The 20,997-nt window shown below is 38.2% G+C and overlaps 1 pseudogene; it reads left to right on the top strand.

Annotated features, from left to right (window-relative positions):
• The first annotated feature begins 16,830 nt into the window (after positions 1-16,830).
• Positions 16,831-18,004, top strand: LOC138079000 (26S proteasome regulatory subunit 10B pseudogene; annotated as a pseudogene).
• Positions 18,005-20,997: the final 2,993 nt, after the last annotated feature.

Genomic DNA, 20,997 nt, shown 5'->3' on the forward strand with positions numbered 1-20,997 from the left:
CACCCCCACCACGAGATATGACTGACATATAACATTATGCCATTTTAACATCTACAATGTGATGATTTGATAAACATATATATTACAGAAAATTACCACAATTATGTTAGTTAACACTTCAGCTCAAATGATTGCCTTTTTTTTGGTTGTTGTCATGGGGAGAACATTTAAGCTGCATTCTCTTAGCAACTTTTTAAGTTTTTTTTTTTTTGTTTTGTCTTGTAATGTGGACCATTTTTTAAGAAGTCTTAATTGAATTTATTACAATATTGCTTTTGTTTTAAGTTTTGGTTTTTTGGCTGCAAGGCATCTGGAATCTTAGCTCCCTGAACAGGGATTGATCTTGCATGCCCCTGCATTGGAAGGCAAAGTCTTTTTTTTGTTTTTGACTCCTACAATCTTTATTATTATTAATATTTTTAGCTCTTAACTTTTAAATAGTAGATTCAAAGGAAGGTCAAAGATAGTACAGAGAGGTCCTGAGTACCCTTCTAGGACATTAGTGGATTCTTATAACCATCACTGCAATCAAGATTCATAACTATTCCAGAAGCCCCTCCCCTCCATGTACCCCTTTGTAGTCACACCCACTCCTCCCTGTCTCAACATTCTTTTTTTTTTTAAAAAAAATTTTAATTGGAGGCTAATTACTTTACAATATTATAGTGGTTTTTGCCATACATTGACATGAATCAGCCATGGGTGTACCTGTATTCCCCATCCTGAAACCCCCTCCCAGCTCCCTCCCCATCCAGGGAAGTCCGTCTTCAGTTCAGTCACTCAGTCATGTCCGACTCTTTGCGACCCCATGAATTGCATCTTAGCAACATTTAAATGTACAATGCAGTATTGTTAACTGTAGTCGCCATAGTGTACATTAGATCTCCAGACTTTATCCTAGAGATGAAAGGTTGTATCATTTGACCTGTATCTCAACATTTCCCCAGCCTCTGTCTCGCCCCTGGTAATCACTACTTTCTGTTTCTATAAATTCAGATTTTCTGGATTCCACAAATAAGTGAGATTATACGACGTTTGCCTTTCTTTGCTGGTTTATTTCACATACCATGATGTCCTCAAGGTCCGTCTATGTTGTCACAAATAGCAGGACTTCTTTCTTTTTTGTGGGTGAATAATGCTTTTAGAGTAATGGGGGCTTCCCTTGTGGCTCAGGTGGTAGGTGTCTGCCTGCAGTATGGGAGATCCAGGTTCAATTCCTATTTTGGGAAGATCCCTTAGAAAAGGAAAGGGCAGTCCATTCCAGTATCTTGCCTAGAGAATTACATGGACAGAGGAGCCTGGCGGGCTGCAGTCCATGGGATCACAAAGAGTCAGACACGACTGAGTGACAACACTTTCACTTTCAATGCTTAGAGGGATACCACCAAACTCAAGTTGTTTTAGGAGGCAAAGGAGATGAGAGAGATGCTTCTGCTGGTTAATCCAGGAAGATAAGCATGGCTTTTTAAAGAATTCTCTTAAAAGAATTTTTATGTGCAATACCTTGCTTGACTTTATCTGTTTCATAAAATATTTTTTATAGCATTTTAAAGCAATATTAGCACCCAGGAAGATATGGAATAAGCACTTATAAAATTCTGAAATTTGCGGTAACCTATTGGGACTCCCAGTGGCTTAGTGGTAAAGAATCTGCCTGCCAGTGCCAGAGATGTGGGCTTGGTCCCTGGGTCAGGAAGATCCCTTGGAGAAGGAAATGGCACTCCAGTATTCTTGCCTGGGAAATCTCATTGACAGAAGAGCCTGGTGGACTACAATCCATGGAGCCATAAAAAATTATGGACCTGATTTAGCAACTCAAAAGCAACAATGTATACATGCACATATGTGTATATGTATACACCACATTCATTTTATTCATTTATCTATCGATGGACATTTAGATTGTTTCCATTTCTTGGCTGTTATAAATAATACTGCTGTGAATATGGGGTTCAGATATCTGGCCAACTTTTACTTAGGGAGTAATGTATGAGGAATCTCTGGCTCATTACATTAGGTAGAATCTTATGAATCTGCCATTTTTAAAGTCAAATAGTTGAATATTGGCAACCTCATATAGTTTTCACTAATAATTGAAATTTGAGAGAGAAAATTTATTGAAGCAATTTCTTTGCAACTGGTTAATAGCAGGAAGCAACTAGTTTGTGGATGGGTTTCTGAGGTAACAGAACTGTTACCGTCTTGCAGCTTATTCCTCTAATTGACACTGAATAAATCTCCCATATTATGAAGAGGAATGAATGCTCATATGATGCCAGAGAAGAAAATATACAGCATTCGAATGCCAAAATAGAATCTTTATAGTGATGAAACAAACAATAAATGAGGTGCTCGCCAAAGTGAATAATCACTCTTGAAAAAAAGTGAAGCCACAGCAGTGTTTCGCTTTTGAAGACAATGAACAGATGGCCTGTTCTCATAATTAGAATGATGCTGGATCACTTATCTGAGTTAGTGACTGTGATTCATTGGTCTTACATCACATGTTGGGAAACAAGATTAGTTATAGGAATGTTTGGTGGCTCTCCTTGTCAGCTTCTTTTGACTACACTTAAAATATTTAAAAACCTGACATAAAACAAGTGAGATGGAAATATTGGATGAATTATGTTGCATTCATTTGTAGAACCTGATATTGATCCCAATCATGGTTTTGTAGGCAACACAGAGTGAGACAGGCCACATGGTTGTAAACCTTAGCATAAATTTATATTATAAAAAGTTGGTGCCTTTTCCAAAGTAGCACTTTGTCCTTGAAATATCTTTTTGTACTTTCTTTTTCTTAACCTGTTAAGTGGGCCCTTTCTTTCAGTTAAATGCATCCTGAAATCTCATCTCTTTCTGTTTGGATCATAATGCTTTGCTCCATCTTTCTTCAGTTTTGAAATTCACTGGGTGTATGCCTTGCTTTTCATGTGTGTCTTACTTAGAACTTTTGATTCTGTTGCTATTCATGGATCTTTGTCACTTTATCATCCTATCTCTCTATGCATAACTATAGCAGCATCCATAAACCAAATGAAATATGGTGTGTGAATCACTTATTGAATCGTGAAATAACATGTAAATGATTATTGTTAGCCTATGTCTATTGAATGATAAAATCCCACAGGGTGGTGGTAAGCTGTGTTTATGAAATTTTTTGTTTTATCACTATACAAGTGATGGTGTTGACATGTGTTAGGATGTATTGATGGTGTTTTGAAAGGAGAAAGAATCAGAACCAGCAAAGCTTTTATGTGTTCTTGGTTCAGTCTGAGCTCAAAAGATAAAAAGTATCAGTTATTGTACAGTTCTAAAAATTGTTCACTATCATTGTCTTAAGAGCTTTGTGTTCTTTGTCAGGGATCTCCCAGTGCTTAGTGCCATAGAAGTTAATGACTTTGTTAATGAATGAATGAAATGTAACTGTTTAGTAGATGAAGGTTATTTTTGAGCATTATCTATTTGTTCCTTACTGATAGCTTTTTCCCGTTTCTTTTCTTCCCTGCTCTCCTTCCAAATACATATCTTGTCTATTTAGAGTTTTAGTAGCTATTTAGAACCTTAATTTTTAGTACATTTTATCTTCTGGTTTCATCTACTTGGGTTAGTGGTCAATTAACATAGACACATGAGAAGGTAACCATTTACTAATTGAAGAAACATAATGAGTCAACTTACCCCAAATTATAATTACCATCTGTGGCACTGTAAACCTCTCTCTTCTCTCTCTCTCTATATATATGTATATATGTATGTACATGTATATATATACATACACACACAATGTGTGTGTGCATGTGCATATACATATACATATATATACATATATACATATATATATATATATATATATATATATATATATATATATATATATATGTACATGGTGAAGGAAACGGCAACCCACTCCAGTATTCTTACCTGGGAAATCCCATGGACAGAAGAGCCTGGTGGGCTACAGTCCATGGGTTGCAAAGAGTCAGACACAACTTAGTGACTAAACTACCATATATAAGAATGCTAGAAAATTTTGTTTCTTTATAGTGTTCAGATTATTACCTACTGAACCAAACTTTTTCTACATTTGCACTTCTCCAGTATTTAGCCTTTAAAGGCAGACTGTGTTGATGTATTTTTCAAGAATTTAGCTGCAAATATTTGAGAAGATAGATTATAGATGTAGGTGGTCTTCAGTTATAATATTACACATATTTAAGGTAGTAACTAATAATAACAGAACCAAAATGGTTTTTTAGCTGTCATACCACTGTAAAATGAGAGGCGGTAATTTCTGAAGCAGTTTGAGATGGCTCAAATTGGTAATTTTTCACAATAGTGCTATCATTTGTATTCTAGGAAGAAATTTAATTTATTTTTATACTAAACTGTAACAGTCACTTTCCCCTACATTTTATTTTAAAATGCTTTTCTACTATAAATTCTCACAAATTATAGAAATAAAATGCAAACTGAAGTATAATCACACATCAAACTAAAATAGCACATCATGTTTTATTTATAACTAGGTACTAAGTATAATGCAGAGAATAAAAATAAAAGTAAAACTCATGTGCACCAAGCTCTGTAGCTAATGTGTGCAAAAGCCCTGTGTCTGTGTCCTGGGAGATGAAAGAGACTTTGAATTTAACTACAATAGATTTAGAGCTTAATTCTTCCTTTCTTCTGCCAAGAACAATTTAGAGATCAAAGAATGTAATGACAAAACAAATGATTTCTCCTGTATCCAATCCTGAAAACATTTGACCCTGGCCAGTTAGGATCATATTTGCTTTAGCCTTAGGAATAAGACCAATTTATCTACATTTTTGCAACTCTAGTCCCTGTCATTAAGAACTTATGTAGGACATTTGCACATGTTCTGTCTTTCCTTCTTTTTGTACTTGGTTAACTGCTAGTCATCTTTCTCTTTTCAATACAAGAATGAGTTTTTTGGGAAAGCTGTTTCTGAGTATGTCACATTTCCTTATTATAAGCTCTTACATTACCATATCCTCATCTTATAGCAGTTATCACAAGTGATAACTTCTATAACTTCTTTGTGGTTATTTGATTGTCTTTCCTGCCCCCATTCCAACTGTAATCTTTGAGATTAAGGAGTGCTTTTGTTTTTGCTGATGATTTTTTTTTCTGTCCCTGAGTATAGAGGCCAATTCACTTTAGGGCATTAAATATATAGCAGTTGAATGAATGAATGAGTATGATAAATTGTACTCGATAAACTTATAGGAGATAACATAAAAGAAGAGAAAATAAGTGAAATAATGTTCACTTAATAGTAGGGAATGATGGGATGAGTGGTAACATATTATCCTCAAGTTGAGGGTTAGTGCAAATAAATCTTTATGTCCCAATGCAGTTCACTACATTGCTTAATTTGAAGTAACCTGAATGATAACTGTAATGAGTGTAACCGCATTCTAGCCAAGGTTTTTTTTTTTTTTTTTTTTTAATAGACTTTGCAGGCCTAATTACAGCATAACGTTCTTTGTCATGGTTTTATGGAACCCAATTATAAAAGAAAAAAGAATTATATTATAAAAGAAAGCTATTGGAACGACAATCATTACTAAGTTTTGTCTACTCTTAATTTCTTTAATCTGTTGTTTCTTAGCCAAAGAACATATAGGACACGAAGAAAAGAAACTATAGAAGAAGCTAGTTATTATACACTTCCACATCACATTCTTAGATAACTTAGGAAGCAATGGTCTATCATTCTAATGACTTACCCAGAGAATTACTTACTTTATTTTTAAAAATTTTGTTTATTTATTTGGCTAAATCGGGTCCTAGTTGCAGCACATGGAATCTTCTTTGTGGCATGCAGGATCTTCCATGCTGGTGCAAGGGTTTCTCTTGTTGTGGCTCGAGTGTTTAGCTGCCCCACAGCCTGTGGGATTAGTTCCTAGACCAGGGATCGAACCTGTGTCCCCTATATTGAGGTGATTCTTAACCTCTGGGCCACTAGGTAACTCCCCAAATAATTATTTGAAATACTCCAGCTAATATGGCAAGAGACTAGAAATAAGAAAGTTCGAATTTGATGTCTTAATTCTTCTGCATATAAACAGTGTTTGTTTTGGGTATTTTATTAGAGGTCTTTGAAATGGTCAAGCGTGACATAAGGCTAATCCCTGTAACAAGCAAGACATGTTCCTGATTCACCCTTGCTGTTTACTTTCATGAATGTTTTGTGTACAGGCAATTCCAATCCTATTTCCCTCCCTGGAAGTTATTAGGAAAATCATTTGTATTGATAAATGACACCAGTAATTCTGATGTAAAAATCTATGCTATGAAACACAAAAGTAGCCCCCAAACAAATCCTGCTGGTGGTTTGTGCTGTTTGTTTTACTGCCTCCTGTGTTTCCATCTTTAAACACTTTTTTTTTTTCTTTCTTCATGAAGCAGGCTCAGAAACCAACTCCCTGGTGTTTTTACAACTATGGATAATGCAGACAGAATATCTCTCTCTAGAGAACCATCAAAATCTGCTAAGGTGCTGTTGACAGTCTCCTTTATCTGCTGCAACATAATAAGCTTTGTCCTTAAAAAAGGTTCTGCTCAGACCTAGTTAGCTCAGTTGTCTAGGTTACTAATGAGGCCAGGATCAAGGAACAGAACCTTAGCAAAGTTAATCAGCTTTGTATCATTCTGTAGTCATCCACTGTTCCTAAACCTTATACAGTTGTTTTATAAATTTGTGCTGTCATTCACAACAGGAACCTGGCAAGAGAGGAAATGGATCAGGAATAATTTACCATTACTGGCAAATAAACAGCCAAACACACACACACACACACACACACACACACACACACACACACACACACACCCAGAAAACAACCAAACAAAAGTTAACTAATAATGATTTTGTATAGTTCAACATATCATTACTATGGTAAATTATTTTTCCAAAAACTTGTAATTTTTCTCATGGATCATTTGTTTATTGATTTTTCCCACTCTCTGATTCTCTTTCACACACCGATGCTCAAACTTTACTCGGGAATGATTGCCACATTAATAAATGTAGAAGAGTGCGCCACAGAAAATAGGCTGTTTGTGTTTCTTCAAGTTTTTTTTCTTTTTTTAAAAAATTTTTATTTTTACTTTATTTTACTTTACAATACTGTATTGGTTTCGCCATACATTGACATGAATCCACCACGGGTGTACATGAGTTCCCAAACATGAACCCCCCTCCCACCTCCCACCCCATATCATCTCTCTGGATCATCCCCGTGCACCAGCCCCAAGCATGCTGTATCCTGCATCGAACATAGACTGGCGATTCGTTTCTTACATGATGTTTTTCTTCAAGTTTTGAGTGCCAGAAAAATCCAAAAGAAATTTGCTTGTTTTTAAACCTGCATTGTCTTCTGGTTTTAGAAGCAAATAGTTTTTGGTCTTGCATTTAGGTCTTTAATCCAATTTGAGTAGATCTTTGTGTATGGTGTTAGGAGATATTCTAATTTCATTCTTTAACATGTAGCTGTCCAGTTTTCCCAGCACCATTTATTGAAGGGGCTGTCTTTGCCCCATTTTATATTCTTGCCTCCTCTGTCAAAAATAAGGTACCCATAAGTGCATGGGTTTATTTCTGGGCTTTCTATCTTGTTCCATTTGTCTATACTTCTGTTTTTGTTTCAGTACCATACTGTCTTGATGACTGTAGCTTTGTAGTACAATCTGAAGTCAGGAAGGTTGATTCCTCCAGCTCCATTCTTCTTTCTCAAGACTACTTTGGCTATTCTGGTTCTTCTGTGTTCCATATGAACTGTGAAATTTTTGTTCTAAGTTCTGTGAAAAATGCCATTGGTAATTTGATCAGGATCGCATTGAATCTGTAGACTGTGTTGGTAGTATAGTCATTTTCATAATATTGATTCTTCCTACCCTGGATCATGGAATATTTCTCCATTTGTTTATGTTGTCTTTGAGTTTTTCCTCAGTGTCTTATAATTTTCTGTGTACAGTTCTTTTGTCTCCTTAGGTAAATTTATTCCTAGATATTTAATTCTTTTTGTTGCAGTGGTGAATGGGGTTGATTCCTTAATTTCTCTTTCTGATTTTTCATTGTTAGTATATAGAAATGCAAGTGATTTCTGTGTATTGATTTTGTCTCCTTGAACTTTGCTAAATTCACTGATTAGCTCTAGTAATTTTCTGTTACTATCTTTAGGGTTTTCTATGTACAGTATCATGTCATCTGCAAACAGTGAGAGCTTTACTTCTTCTTTTACAATATGGATTCCTTTTATTTCTTTTTCTTCTCTGATTGCCGAGCTAAGACTCCCAGAACTATGTTGAATAATAGTGGTGAAAGTGGACACTCTTGTCTTGTTCCTGATCTCAGTGGGTAAAATGGTACTGAAGAATTTATTTACAGGGCAGCAATGGAGAAACAGACATAGAGAATAGACTTATGGACATGGGGAGAGGGGAGGAGAGGATGAGATGTGCGCAAAGAGTAACATGGAAACTTACATTACCATATGTAAAATAGATAGCCAATGGGAATTTGCTGTATGAGTCAGGAAACTCAAACAGGAGCTCTGTATCAACCTAGAGGGGTGAGATGGGGAGGGAGATGGGAGGGAGGTTCCAAAAGGGAGGGGATATATGTATACCTATGGCTGATTCATGTTGAGGTTTGACAGAAAACAGCAAAATTCTGTAAAGCAATTATCTTTCAATAAAAAATAAATAAAATTTAAAAAGCAGATAGTAATTCTATTATTGAATTGCAACAGAATACATAGTTCCAGATATTTTATTAATTGTAGGTGACACGTAAACATTTTTCTTTGACTTTTGACTTGTCTTCTGAGCACTTGTGCTTTATTGTCAACTACCTTCTGGCTATTTCCAACTAGATGTCCTAATCATCAGTGAGAAGAGTGTTTGAGAAAGATGATGGACACAGGATCACAATGTATAAAAATCCTATCTGGTCATTGCAGCATCTTGTAAAGTCTCCAAGAGAAATATGCACACAAAGAAAATGTCATACTCCTATCAGTAACTGGGGATCTGTATGAAACCTCAGTATACATAGTTCCCTGCTGGAAGTGGAGGATGCCTTTTACTTTTAAAATAGCGGAATTGGCCAAATCCCTTCATCCTGGCCCAAGGTGTGCATTGGTAGGTAGCCAAAAGTCATTTCCCAGATTGTATAGAAATATGGAGCTAAGTGAGTATCATAGAAACTATTCTGAAACCAGTGAAATTCAAAGACTTCAGCAGCAGAAATTATAAAGTTGGTCCACATGGGTAAAACTCTGTAACCTAGGACACATGTGACTGTCTATGAAAATCATCATAAATAATGCAATGAGATAAAGTCAGCAGATAAAACAAATGTGAATATTTATACATGGGGGGAATAAGACCTATCCAAGAAAAGCTTTGGAAGAAGAATGTCTAAAATGTTCAGTTATCTTTTGAGAAATAAGGTAATTGACAAAATAAGAATACTGCATTGAATAACAACAGGCAGATTGAACATAACCCTCCAAACATTATAGAAATAGAAAATGAAGGTACTGAAATAAAATATTTATAGATGGATTAACAGTAGACTCAACAAGATTAAAGAGAGAATTATTTAATTGGACAACAGCTCTGAGGAAATCATCCAGAATATGGTATAGTGAGATAAAAATAGGAAATATTTTAGAGAAGTTTAAAGATGTGAAAGATCTAAAAGCTCCAACATGTGTTTGATGGGGAGGGAGGTGGGAGGGGGATTCAGGATGGGGAACATATGTACACCCATGGCTGATTCATGTCAATGTATTTTTAAAATATAATTAAAAAATATGCAATGCATAAGAGAAAATAAAGAAGTGAATTAAAAGACATAATAGCCAAAAATTCTTAAAATTTAAGAAAGATTTGAGCAGTCAGATAGAAAAAGTGCAGAGTTGTGGGAAAAATAAAATAAATTTATAGTTAGTTTATTCTTTTTTAAAATTTATTATTATTATTTTTACTTTACAATATTGTATTGGTTTTTCATTCATTTAGCAAAAAAAAAAAATTTTTTTTTGAATACCTGTTATGTACAAGATACTGTTTGGGGCCCAGTGAATTGACCACAGCAGGCATACTTTATACCCTCATGGAGCTGACATTATAGTGTGTGGCACTTGTATGCAAATCGCAAGTGAAGAAGAGAGGAGGTATCCAGCATAACTGGGGAACAGCAAGGGTTCATTGTGGCTGGAATGGAGAAATAACCTGAAGTCAGGGATTGATAAATAAAACTATGCTAATATTAAGTTCCCTTCCTCAGATGTCATTTGGTGAATGAAACGGCAAGGTGCAGAGTGAAGAACATATTTGCAATATGTTTTTCCAATGAAAAGACTGTTGTCCTATGTGTGTGTGTAAGCTGGAGAAGGAAACGGTAACCTACTTAGTGTTTTTCGCCTGGGAAATCCCATGGGCAAAGAGCCTGGTGGGTTTGCAAAGAGGCTGACATGACTGAGCGACCAAACAACAATGTATATATAAGCACAGAAGTAAAGAAAAGGCAGAAAACAATTGAAAAGGACAAAAATATTTGAACCAGCTTTCAGAAAGTAAACATTCAAAAGGCTTGTGAATGTATGAAAAGATGCTCAACTCTATTAATCATTAAGAATTATATTAATCCTTAATTGCATATGCAATTTGAAACCACATTGTGATGCCATATTACATCTAGAAGATGGCAAAAAAAAAAAAAAAGAGATAATACCATTTAGTGGTGAGGATATGGAGCAACAAAATTCTCATACATTGCTGGTGGGAATGTTCATTGGTAAAAAAACACTTTGCAAAGCTGGGAGTACCTAATAAAGTAGTAATCATATTCCATGGCCCTGTAAGTATAGCTATATAATCAGCTGAAGTCCTTTTTGGCTGCTCTAACACAATATTACAGACTAGGTAGTTTGCAAAACAGAGAAATTTGTTTCTTATAGTTCTGGGCTTTGAAAGTATGAGAAAAGGGTGATAGCACGCCAGCATGAGGGCCCTTTTTGGGTCTCAGACTTGTCATTGCATCCCCACGTGGTGAAAGGGGCAAGGGACCGCTCTGGGGTCTTTTATAAAAGCATTAATCCCATTCACGAGAGTTTCACTTTCATGACATAACTGCTGCTGCTGTCACTTCAGTCGTGTCCGACTCTGTGCGACCCCATAGACAGCAGCCTACCAGGCTCCCCCATCCCTGGGATTCTCCAGGCAAGAACACTGGAGTGGGTTGCCATTTCCTTCCCTAATGCATGAAAGTGAAGTCGCTCAGTCGTGTCCCACTCTCAGTGACCCCATGGACTGTAGCCTCCTGGGCTCCTCTGCCCATGGGATTTTCCAGGCAAGAGTACTGGAGTGGGTTGCCATTGCCTTCTCCAGGCAGCACACAAAGGCCCCTCTTCTAATATTATCACACTGAGGATTTCAACATACAAACTGGGGGTAGGGCACAAAAGTTCAGACCAGAGTGAATGTGTACATTTGATTACCATGTTATATGTGTAGGAATGTTCATGGTATCACTATTTGTAGCAGCCAAAACCAAAAACTAACCAAGATGTGGTAGAATTGATAGAAATGTATGCTTTGTTTATACAGTGGAATACTATACAGCAGTGGAAATGACTGAACTACTGCTGCATGAAATAACACATGTGTATCTCACAACCATAATATTGAGCACACTAAGCCAGATACAAAAGGGTACAATAGACACTACATAGAACATGTTCCTAACCATGTGTAGTTCAGCAAAATATTTCTGTTGCTTAAATCACTCTATTAAGATCCATGAAAACTGAAGTATAATACAAGTTCTGGATCTCCTCTATTTATAACCCAATAAGAAAGGGAAAGCTTTTTGTTTTCCATGCTTAGTCTGCTCTAGAGAATTCTCACTTAGCCAAAATGAATTTGAAATTTTAGTTTCTATCAGTACCAAAGCTTGCTTTTTAATCAATTCTTAAATTTTTCTTGGTTTTACTGGTCATCTTCAGAACTTTCAGGGGAAGTCATAATGCTTGATGTATCAATGTGATGGACTTATTTTGAGAGGAGAGGTTTTTTTTTTTTTTTTTTTTTTTTCTTTTTTTTAAAGACCATAGAGATGCTTTAAATGGCAGGGAAGCTAGTTTTCTTTCCATTTCCTTTCCTATATGAGGTATATGCTTCCCTGGTGGCTCAGCTGGTAAAGAATCTGTCTGCAATGTGGGAGACCTGGGTTCAGTCCCTGGGTTGGAAAGATCCTCTGGAGAAGGGAATAGCTACCAGTATTCTGGCCTGGAGAATTCCATGGATTATTCCATGGGGTTATGAAGAGTCAGACCAAAGAATAGTTTTCTTTCCAATTCCTTTCCTATGGTATATGTCAGAGTAGCTTGTTGGCAAAACATGCTGTTCAGTGTGGAGGTAGGGGATGGAGAGTGAGATTTTCAATTTGGTTATGAAAACACTCCCTTCTGAACAAGTTAGGATGTCTTCCTTTAGAAGGGGAGGTAAAAACATTTTTAATGAACTGGTAAATTGCTTCATACAGAACTGAAAACCAAGAAAATCCTTAGGCCAATCCCCGAATGCTCATGGTGGAGCAGATATGGAAAATCTCTGGTACTAATTATTTTTGAAATTGTCAGAGACTTGGGGACTCTTTTGATTGGGGAGGACTTCTTGTCTAAATTTTAAAGTGTAATAATTTTATTTTATAAAAAAATTAATACCAACTCCCATAAATATAGTTGTGTACTTAAAAGTGCTAAAAAAACCAATTGAATGGTAATAGTGTTTATTCCTTTTTTAAAAAAACTGTTTCCCCACATATTTCTGCTTATTTGTGGGAAAGGTCAGGTAGGAGTGAGATTGAAGGGGAATATGTGTTTAACCTTGTTTGGTGTCTTGTTTTATTCTTTGCTTTTTTACAAGCTGTGATCTGCAAGCTGGAGTTTTGAGCCTCCGTAAAAGAAGTGGTAGGCTTGGTAGTAATATGACTGGAATATGAAATAAATCAGTGTACTGGAAGCCACCTTAATTTGGTTTATGGTAACAGTGCATTCACTGGCAAGATAGTTGGTTTTATTTGCAAGCCTTTAATGAGGGAACTTCCCCAGGTGAGTAGGTGCCCAATATGCTACTGGAGATCAGTGGAGAAATAACTCCAGAAAGAATGAAGGGATGGAGCCAAAGCAAAAACAATACCCAATCGTGGAAGTGACTGGTGATAGAAGCAAGGTCTGATGCTGTAAAGAGCAATATTGCATAGGAACATGGAATGTCAGGTCCATGAATCAAGGCAAATTGGAAGTCGTCAAACAGGAGATGGCAAGAGTGAATGTCGACATTCTAGGAATCAGCGAACTAAAATGGACTGGAATGGGTGAATTTAACTCAGATGACCATTATGTCTACTACTGTGGGCAGGAATCCCTTAGAAGAAATGGAGTAGCCATCATGGTCAACAAGAGTCCAAAATGCAGTACTCGGATGCAATCTCAAAAATGACAGAATGATCTCTGTTTGTTTCCAAGGCAAACCATTCAATATCACAGTAATCCAAGTCTGTGCCCCAACCAGTAACACTGAAGAAGCTGAAGTTGAACGGTTCTATGAAGACCTACAAGACCTTGTAGAACTAACACCCAAAAAAGATGTCCTTTTCATTATAGGAGACTGGAATGCAAAAGTAGGAAGTCAAGAAACACCTGGAGTAACAGGCCAATTTGGCCTTGGAATGCACAATGAAGCAGGGCAAAGACTAATAGAGTTTTGTCAAGAAAATGCACTGGTCATAGCAAACACCCTTTTCCGACAACACAAGAGAAGACTACACATGGACATCACCAGATGGTCAACACCGAAATCAGATTGATTATATTCTTTTCAGCCAAAGATGGAGAAGCTCTATACAGTCAGCAAAAACAAGACCAGGAGCTGACTGTGGCTCAGATCATGAATTCCTTATTGCCAAATACAGACAGAAATTGAAGAAAGTAGGGAAAACCACTAGACCATTCAGGTATGACCTAAATCAAATCCCTTATGATTATACAGTGCAAGTGAGAAATAGATTTAAGGGCTTAGATCTGATAGATAGAGTGCCTGATGAATTATGGACGGAAGTTTGTGACATTGTACAGGAGACAGGGATCAAGACCATCCCCATGTAAAAGAAATGGAAAAAAGCAAAATTTCTGTCTGAGGAGGCATTACAAAGAGCTGTGAAAAGAAGAGAAGCAAAAAGCAAAGGAGAAAAGGAAAGATATAAGCATCTGAATGCAGAGTTCCAAAGAATAGCAAGAAGAGATAAGAAAGCCTCCTCAGTGATCAATGCAAAGAAATAGAGGGGAAAAAAACAGAATAGGAAAGACTAGAGATCTCTTCAAAAAAATTAGAGATATCAAGGGAACATTTCATGCAAAAATGGGCTTAATATAGGACAGAAATGCTATGGGCATAACAGAAGCAGTAGATATTAAGAAGAGGTGGCAAAAATACACAGAAGAACTGTACAAAAAAGATCTTCATGACCAACCAAGATAATCATGATGGTGTGATCACTCACCTAGAGGGAGACATCGTGGAATGTGAAGTCAAGTGGGCTTTAGAAAGCATCAGTATGAACAAAGCTAGTGGAGGTGATGGAATTCCAGTGGAGCTATTTCAAATCCTGAAAGATGATGCTGTGAAAGTGCTGCACTCAATATGCCAGCAAGTTTGGAAAACTCAGCAGTGGCCACAGGACTGGAAAAGGTCAGTTTTCATTCCAATCCCAAAGAAAGGCAATGCCAAAGAATGCTCAAACTACCGCACAATTGCACTCATCTCACATGCTAGTAAAGTAATGCTCAAAATTCTCCAAGCCAGGCTTCAGCAATATGTGAACCATGAACTTCCAGATGTTCAGGCTGGTTTTAAAAAAGGCAGAGGAGTCAGAGATCAAATTGCCAACATCTTCTGGATCATGGAAACAAGAGAGTTCCAGAAAAACATCTACTTCTGCTTTATTGACTATGCCAAAGCCTTTGACTGTGTGGATCTCAATATTCTGTGGAAAATTTTGAAAGTGATGGGAATACCAGACCACCTGACCTGCCTTGAGAAACCTATATGTAGGTCAGGAAGCAACAGTTAGATCTGGACATGGAACAACATACTGTTTTCCAAATAGGAAAAGGAGTATGTCAAGGCTGTATATTGTCACCCTGCTTATTTAACTTATATGCAGAGCACATCATGAGAAACACTGGGCTGGAAGAAGCACAAGCTGGAATCAAGATTGCCAGGAGAAATATCAATAACCTCAGATAGGCAGATGACACCACCCTTCTGGCAGAAAGTGAAGAGGAGCTAAAAAGCCTCTTGACGAAAGTGAAAGAGGAGAGTGAAAAAGTTAGCTTAAAGCTCAACATTCAGAAAACAAAGATCATGGCATCTGGTTCCATCACTTCATGGGAAATAGATGAGGAAACAGTGGAAACAGTGTCAGACTTTATTTTTGGGGGCTCCAAAATCACTTCAGATGGTGATTGCAGGCATGAAATTAAAAGATGCTTACTTTTTGGAAGAAAAGTTATGACCAACCTAGATAGCATATTGAAAAGCAGAGACATTACTTTGCCAACAAAGGTCCATCTAGTCAAGGCTATGGATTTTCCAGTAGTCATGTATGGATGTGAGAGTTGGACTGTGAAGAAAGCTGAGCTCTGAAGAATTGATGCTTTTGAACTGTCATGCTGGAGAAGAGTCTTGAGAGTCCCTTGGACTGCAAGGAGATCCACCCTGGGATTTCTTTGGAAGGAATGATGCTGAAGCTGAAACTCCAGTACTTTGGCCACCTCATGCAAAGGGTTGACTCATTGGAAAAGACTCTGATGCTGGGAGGGATTGGGGGCAGGAGGAGAAGGGGACGACAGAGGATGAGATGGCTGCATGACATCACTGACTCGATGGACATAAGTCTGAGTAAACTCCGGGAGTTGGTGATGGACAGGGAGGCCTGGCGTGCTGTGATTCATGGGGTCGAAAAAAGTTGGACGCCACTGAGTGACTTAACTGAACTGAACAGAACTGAGTGAGGGAACTTACGAGAGGGGCAAAGAGACATTGCTTTTCCCTGAGTCTTATAATTTTTGGTCTGTGTCTTCATGACAATCAATATTAAATTATTTCAGCTTATCTGAGTATAGTGCTTATCAGTTCCAGATCATTAACTCAGTTCCCATATGGGCCAGTTTGGCTTTGTTCAGTTCCTTGGCCACACGTTAGTTCTGAACTGTCATCTCATAAGTGGGTTCTATTGATCACTGAAGACAGAACCAGAGATTATGAATGAGTAAGCTCAAATCCATCACTATTGCCAGAAAGGAACTCAAACCAGAGGCTCACTGTGGCAAATTTGTATACAAATCATCTTCTGTATACAAAAGGAAATAATGACTGTTGTTGATATTTAAGGTCTACACACCATCCGACCCCATGGACTGTAGCCTAGCAGGCTCCTCCGTCCATGGGACTTTTCCAGGCAAGTGTACTGGAGTGGCTTGCCATTTCCATCCTCTTCTCCCCTTCTCCTCCCGCCCTTAATCTTTCTCAGCATCTTTTCAAATGAGTCAGATCTTTGCATGCGGTGGCCAAAGTATTGTAGTTTCAGCTTCAACATCAGTCCTTCCAGTGAACACTCAGGACTGACCTCCTTTATGATGGACTGGTGGGATCTCCTTGCAGTCCAAGGGACTCTCAAGAGTCTTCTCCAACACCACAGTTCAAAAACTTCAATTCGGGCTTCTCATCATGGCGGACCCTAGAGATAAGGCGCTTCAGGACTACCGCAAGAAACTGCTGGAGCACAAACAGATTGACGGCCGCCTCAAGGAGTTAAGGGAACAATTAAAAGAACTTACCAAGCAGTATGAAAAATCTGAAAGTGATCTGAAGGCTGTACAAAGTGTTGGGCAGATTGTCGGTGAAGTACTTAAGCAGTTAACTGAAGAAAAATTCATTGTTAAATCTACAAATAGACCGAGATATGTTGTGGGTTGTCGTTGACAGCTTGACAAATGTAAGCTGAAGCCAGGAACAAGAGTTGCTTTAGACATGACTACACTAACTATCATGAGATACTTACCAAGAGAAGTGGATCCATTGGTTTACAATATGTCTCATGAGGACCCTGGGAATGTTTCTTATTCTGAGATTGGAGGGTTATCAGAACACATTTGGGAATTAAGAGAGGTAATAGAATTACCTCTTACAAACCCAGAATCATTCCAGCATGTAGGAATAATACCTCCAAAAGGCTGTTTGTTATATGGACCCCCAGGTACAAGAAAAACACTCTTGGCACGAGCTGTGGCTAGCCAGCCGGATTGCAATTTCTTAAAGGTTGTATCTAATTCTATAGTAGAACAGTACATTGGTAAAAGTGCTCGTTTGATCAAAGAAATGTTTAATTATGCCAGGGACCATCAGCCATGCATCATTTTTATGGATGAAATAGATGCTATTGTTGGTCGTCGGTTTTCTGAGGGTACTTCAGCTGATAAGAAAGATTCAGAGATCTTTAATGAAGCTACTGAATCAAATGGATGGATTTGGTACTCTCCATAGAGTTAAAATGATCATGGCTACCAACAGACCAGATACACTGGATCCTGCTTTGCTTCGTCCAGGCAGATTAGATAGAAAAATACATATTGATTTACCAAACGAACAAGCAAGGTTAGATATATTGAAAATCCATGTAGGCCCCATTACAGAGCATGGCGAGATAGACTATGAAGCAACTGTGAAGCTTTCACATGGCGTTAATGGAGCAGACCTAAGAAATGTTTGTACTGAAGCAGGTATGTTTGCAACTCGTGCCGATCATGATTTTGTAGTACAGGAAGACTTCATGAAAGCAGTCAGAAAAGTGGCTGATTCTAAGAAGGTAGAGTCTAAATTGGACTACAAACCTGTGTAATTTACAGTAAGGTTTTTGATTGCTGCATGACATCTATTGGCTTAATTTTTTAAAAGTTAAGGAAAATATTGTATATTTGGCAATGATCTCATTAATAGCATATGAATAAAAACGTGTATGAATAACATTGTTTTAAAAAAAAAAGCATCAATTCTTTGGCACTCAGCTTTCTTCACAGTCCAACTCTCACATCCATACATGACTACTGGAAAAACATAGCCTTGACTAGACAGACCTTTGTTAGCAAAGTAATGTCTCTGCTTTTGAATATGCTATCTAGGTTGGTCATAACTTTCCTTCCAAGGAGTAAGTGTCTTTTAATTTCATGATTGAAATCACCATGTGCAGTGATTTTGGAGCCCCCCAAAATAAAGTCAGCCATTGTTTCCCCACCTATTTGCCATGAAGTGGCAATATATGAACCTCTACATAGCTGTTCCCAAACCTGACTGTGTATTTAAAAGAGGCAGTTGAGGAGTATGATTAAGTGCTTGGATTTCCACATCATCCTAGACCCATGACTGTCCAGCTACAGACCGTGTTTCCCAATCAAATGACTCAGTTCTCACTGAGCAGTTGAGAGACTTAGTGTTATGCGCAACTTCTACCCTGCTGCTGATAAAGAAATCATTTGGCTTGAATGTCTACTCTTTACCTTCCCAAAGCTGAAAAGTGAATATGACAGTGACCTCACTTTGACCTAAGAGTCAAGGCAAGATTTCCACCATTAAGTGTGCAAAAAGTATCTTGTTTAATACAGTTAATATTTTATAACTAGAAATGGAATGTATCCTTTAAAAATTGTGAATCACTGTGTTGTGCAACTGGAACTTACATAATATTGTACATCAAATCTACTTTGATTAAAAAAAAATCACTTCTTGTTTGTAAGCTGGTTATGTGGATGAGCAAGAAGGAAGAAAACTGGGGTCTTTAGTGATTAGATGGAGCCCAGCTACTCTGCCTATCTGGGCTACTCATTGTCAGGACTGTTAAGAAAGAAATACATGTCTATCTTAAATTATGTTGCTGTATTTGGGGGTGGGAGATGCTCTTAGCTTCAGAAGTTTAGTCTTTAAGCTACTTAGGGGGCTTTGAAAATGTAAACAGTCAAACTCTATGAGACTTTAAAATCACAATCTTTGTGAGTGAGCTGTACTGTTTACATTAGTAAACTGTACTGATAGCTAGACTTGAGAGCCACTGTTCTGTGTAGCAAAAGACCCTTTCCCTGAAAGTCTTCACTTTTTGTGAAAAGAAAGATTAGGAAGAGAGGGAGGGAAAACTAGAGAGAAGGATGAAGCACATGAACAGAGAGAAGCTAAGACAAAACTGGAGTTTCCTAATGTTGATCATGGTTTTCATACTTTTGGATCCAATCCCTTTTCAAGACTGATTTAGCATTCCTGCTCTTGGTGTGGTTGTATGTGTGTGTGTGTTCATTTGCTCAGTTGTGTCTGACTCCTTATGGCCCCATGGACTGTAGCCTACCAGGCTCCTCTGTCCATGAGATTCTCCAGGGAAGAATACTGGAGTGGGTTGACATGTCCTCCTCCAGGTGATCTTCCCGACCCAGGGATCGAACCTGCATCTCTTGCATCTTGTGCATTGGGCAGGTGGATTCTTTACCACTAGTGCCATCTGGTGAGAGGACAATGGCACCCCACTCCAGTACTCTTGCCTGGAGAATCCCATGAACAGAGGAGCCTGGTGGGCTGCAGTCCATGGGGTTGCTGAGATACGGACACAACTGAGCAACTTCACTTTCACTTTTCACTTTCCACTTTCATACATTGGAGAAGGAAATGGCAACCCACTCCAGTGTTTTTGCCTGGAGAATTCCAGGGAGAGAGGAGCCTGGTGGCCTGTAGTCCATGGGGTCGCTGAGAGATGGACACGATTGAGCGACTTCACTTTCACTTTTCACTTTCATGCATTGGGGAAGGAAATGGCAACCCACTCCAGTGTTCTTGCCTGGAGAATCCCAGGGACGGGGGAGCCTGGTGGGCTGCCATCTATGGGGTCGCACAGAGTCGGACACGACTGAAGTGACTTAGCAGCAGCAGCAGCGCCATCTGGGAAGCCCCCTTGAGAGAACTGTATATTCATAATGCTGTGAAAAGAGAAAATATTTATTATTTAGAGTTTTCCCTGCCTTCCAAGGAAGTGGGTACTTCACTGCATTGGTGAAATACAACAGGCTGGGGAGTTAGAGATCTCAATTGTTCTGAATAAGAAAAGGGACTTAAGTTTCAGTCCTAGAGCTGTGTTGGAAATGCTGGGACAGCAGAACTTTTAGTTCAGAAGAGAGAGACTTTGGCCCTGGGAGAGAACCTTTGGGGAGATGATGGAAGTTTGACCATGTAGTATGGAGTAGAAGCCCTCTTTTCCATCTCCCCACAGAACTTTTAACAACACATCTTTTTGTGTGTGTAGCTAGTATGTTGATGAGCTGGATATATATATATATTTTTTAAATTATTTATTTCTGATTTTTTTTTTTTTTTGGCTGTACTAGGTCTTCACTGCTGTGTGCGAGCTTTCTCTAGTAGCAGCGAGTGGGAACTACTTTCTAGTTATGGTGTGTGGGTTTCTCATTGCAGTGGCTTCTCTTGTTGAAGAGCATGGGGTCTGGGCGTATGGGCTTCAGTAGTTATATTGTGTGGACTCAGTTGTGGCTCACAGGCCCTAGAGCACAGGCTATGTAGCTGTGGTACATGGGATTCATTGCCCTGCAGCATGTGGGATCTTCCTGGACCAGGGATCAAGCCCATGTCCCCTGCACTGGCCAGTAGATTCTTAACCACAGGACCACTGGGGAAGTCTGAGCTGGATATATCTTGATGTCCAGGGTTTTTCCAAGTACTAAATTCAGCTTCTAGGTTGATATGAAATGAGATGAGCATTTTTCCCATGGGATCTAACTAGTATCACTTAAAATAGTTGTTTTTTGTAATTAGCAACCAAAAAAAAAAAAAAACTCACCAGTTAGG

This window comes from Capricornis sumatraensis, chromosome 4 (genome assembly GCF_032405125.1).
Source record: "Capricornis sumatraensis isolate serow.1 chromosome 4, serow.2, whole genome shotgun sequence".
Lineage (NCBI taxonomy): Eukaryota > Metazoa > Chordata > Mammalia > Artiodactyla > Bovidae > Capricornis > Capricornis sumatraensis.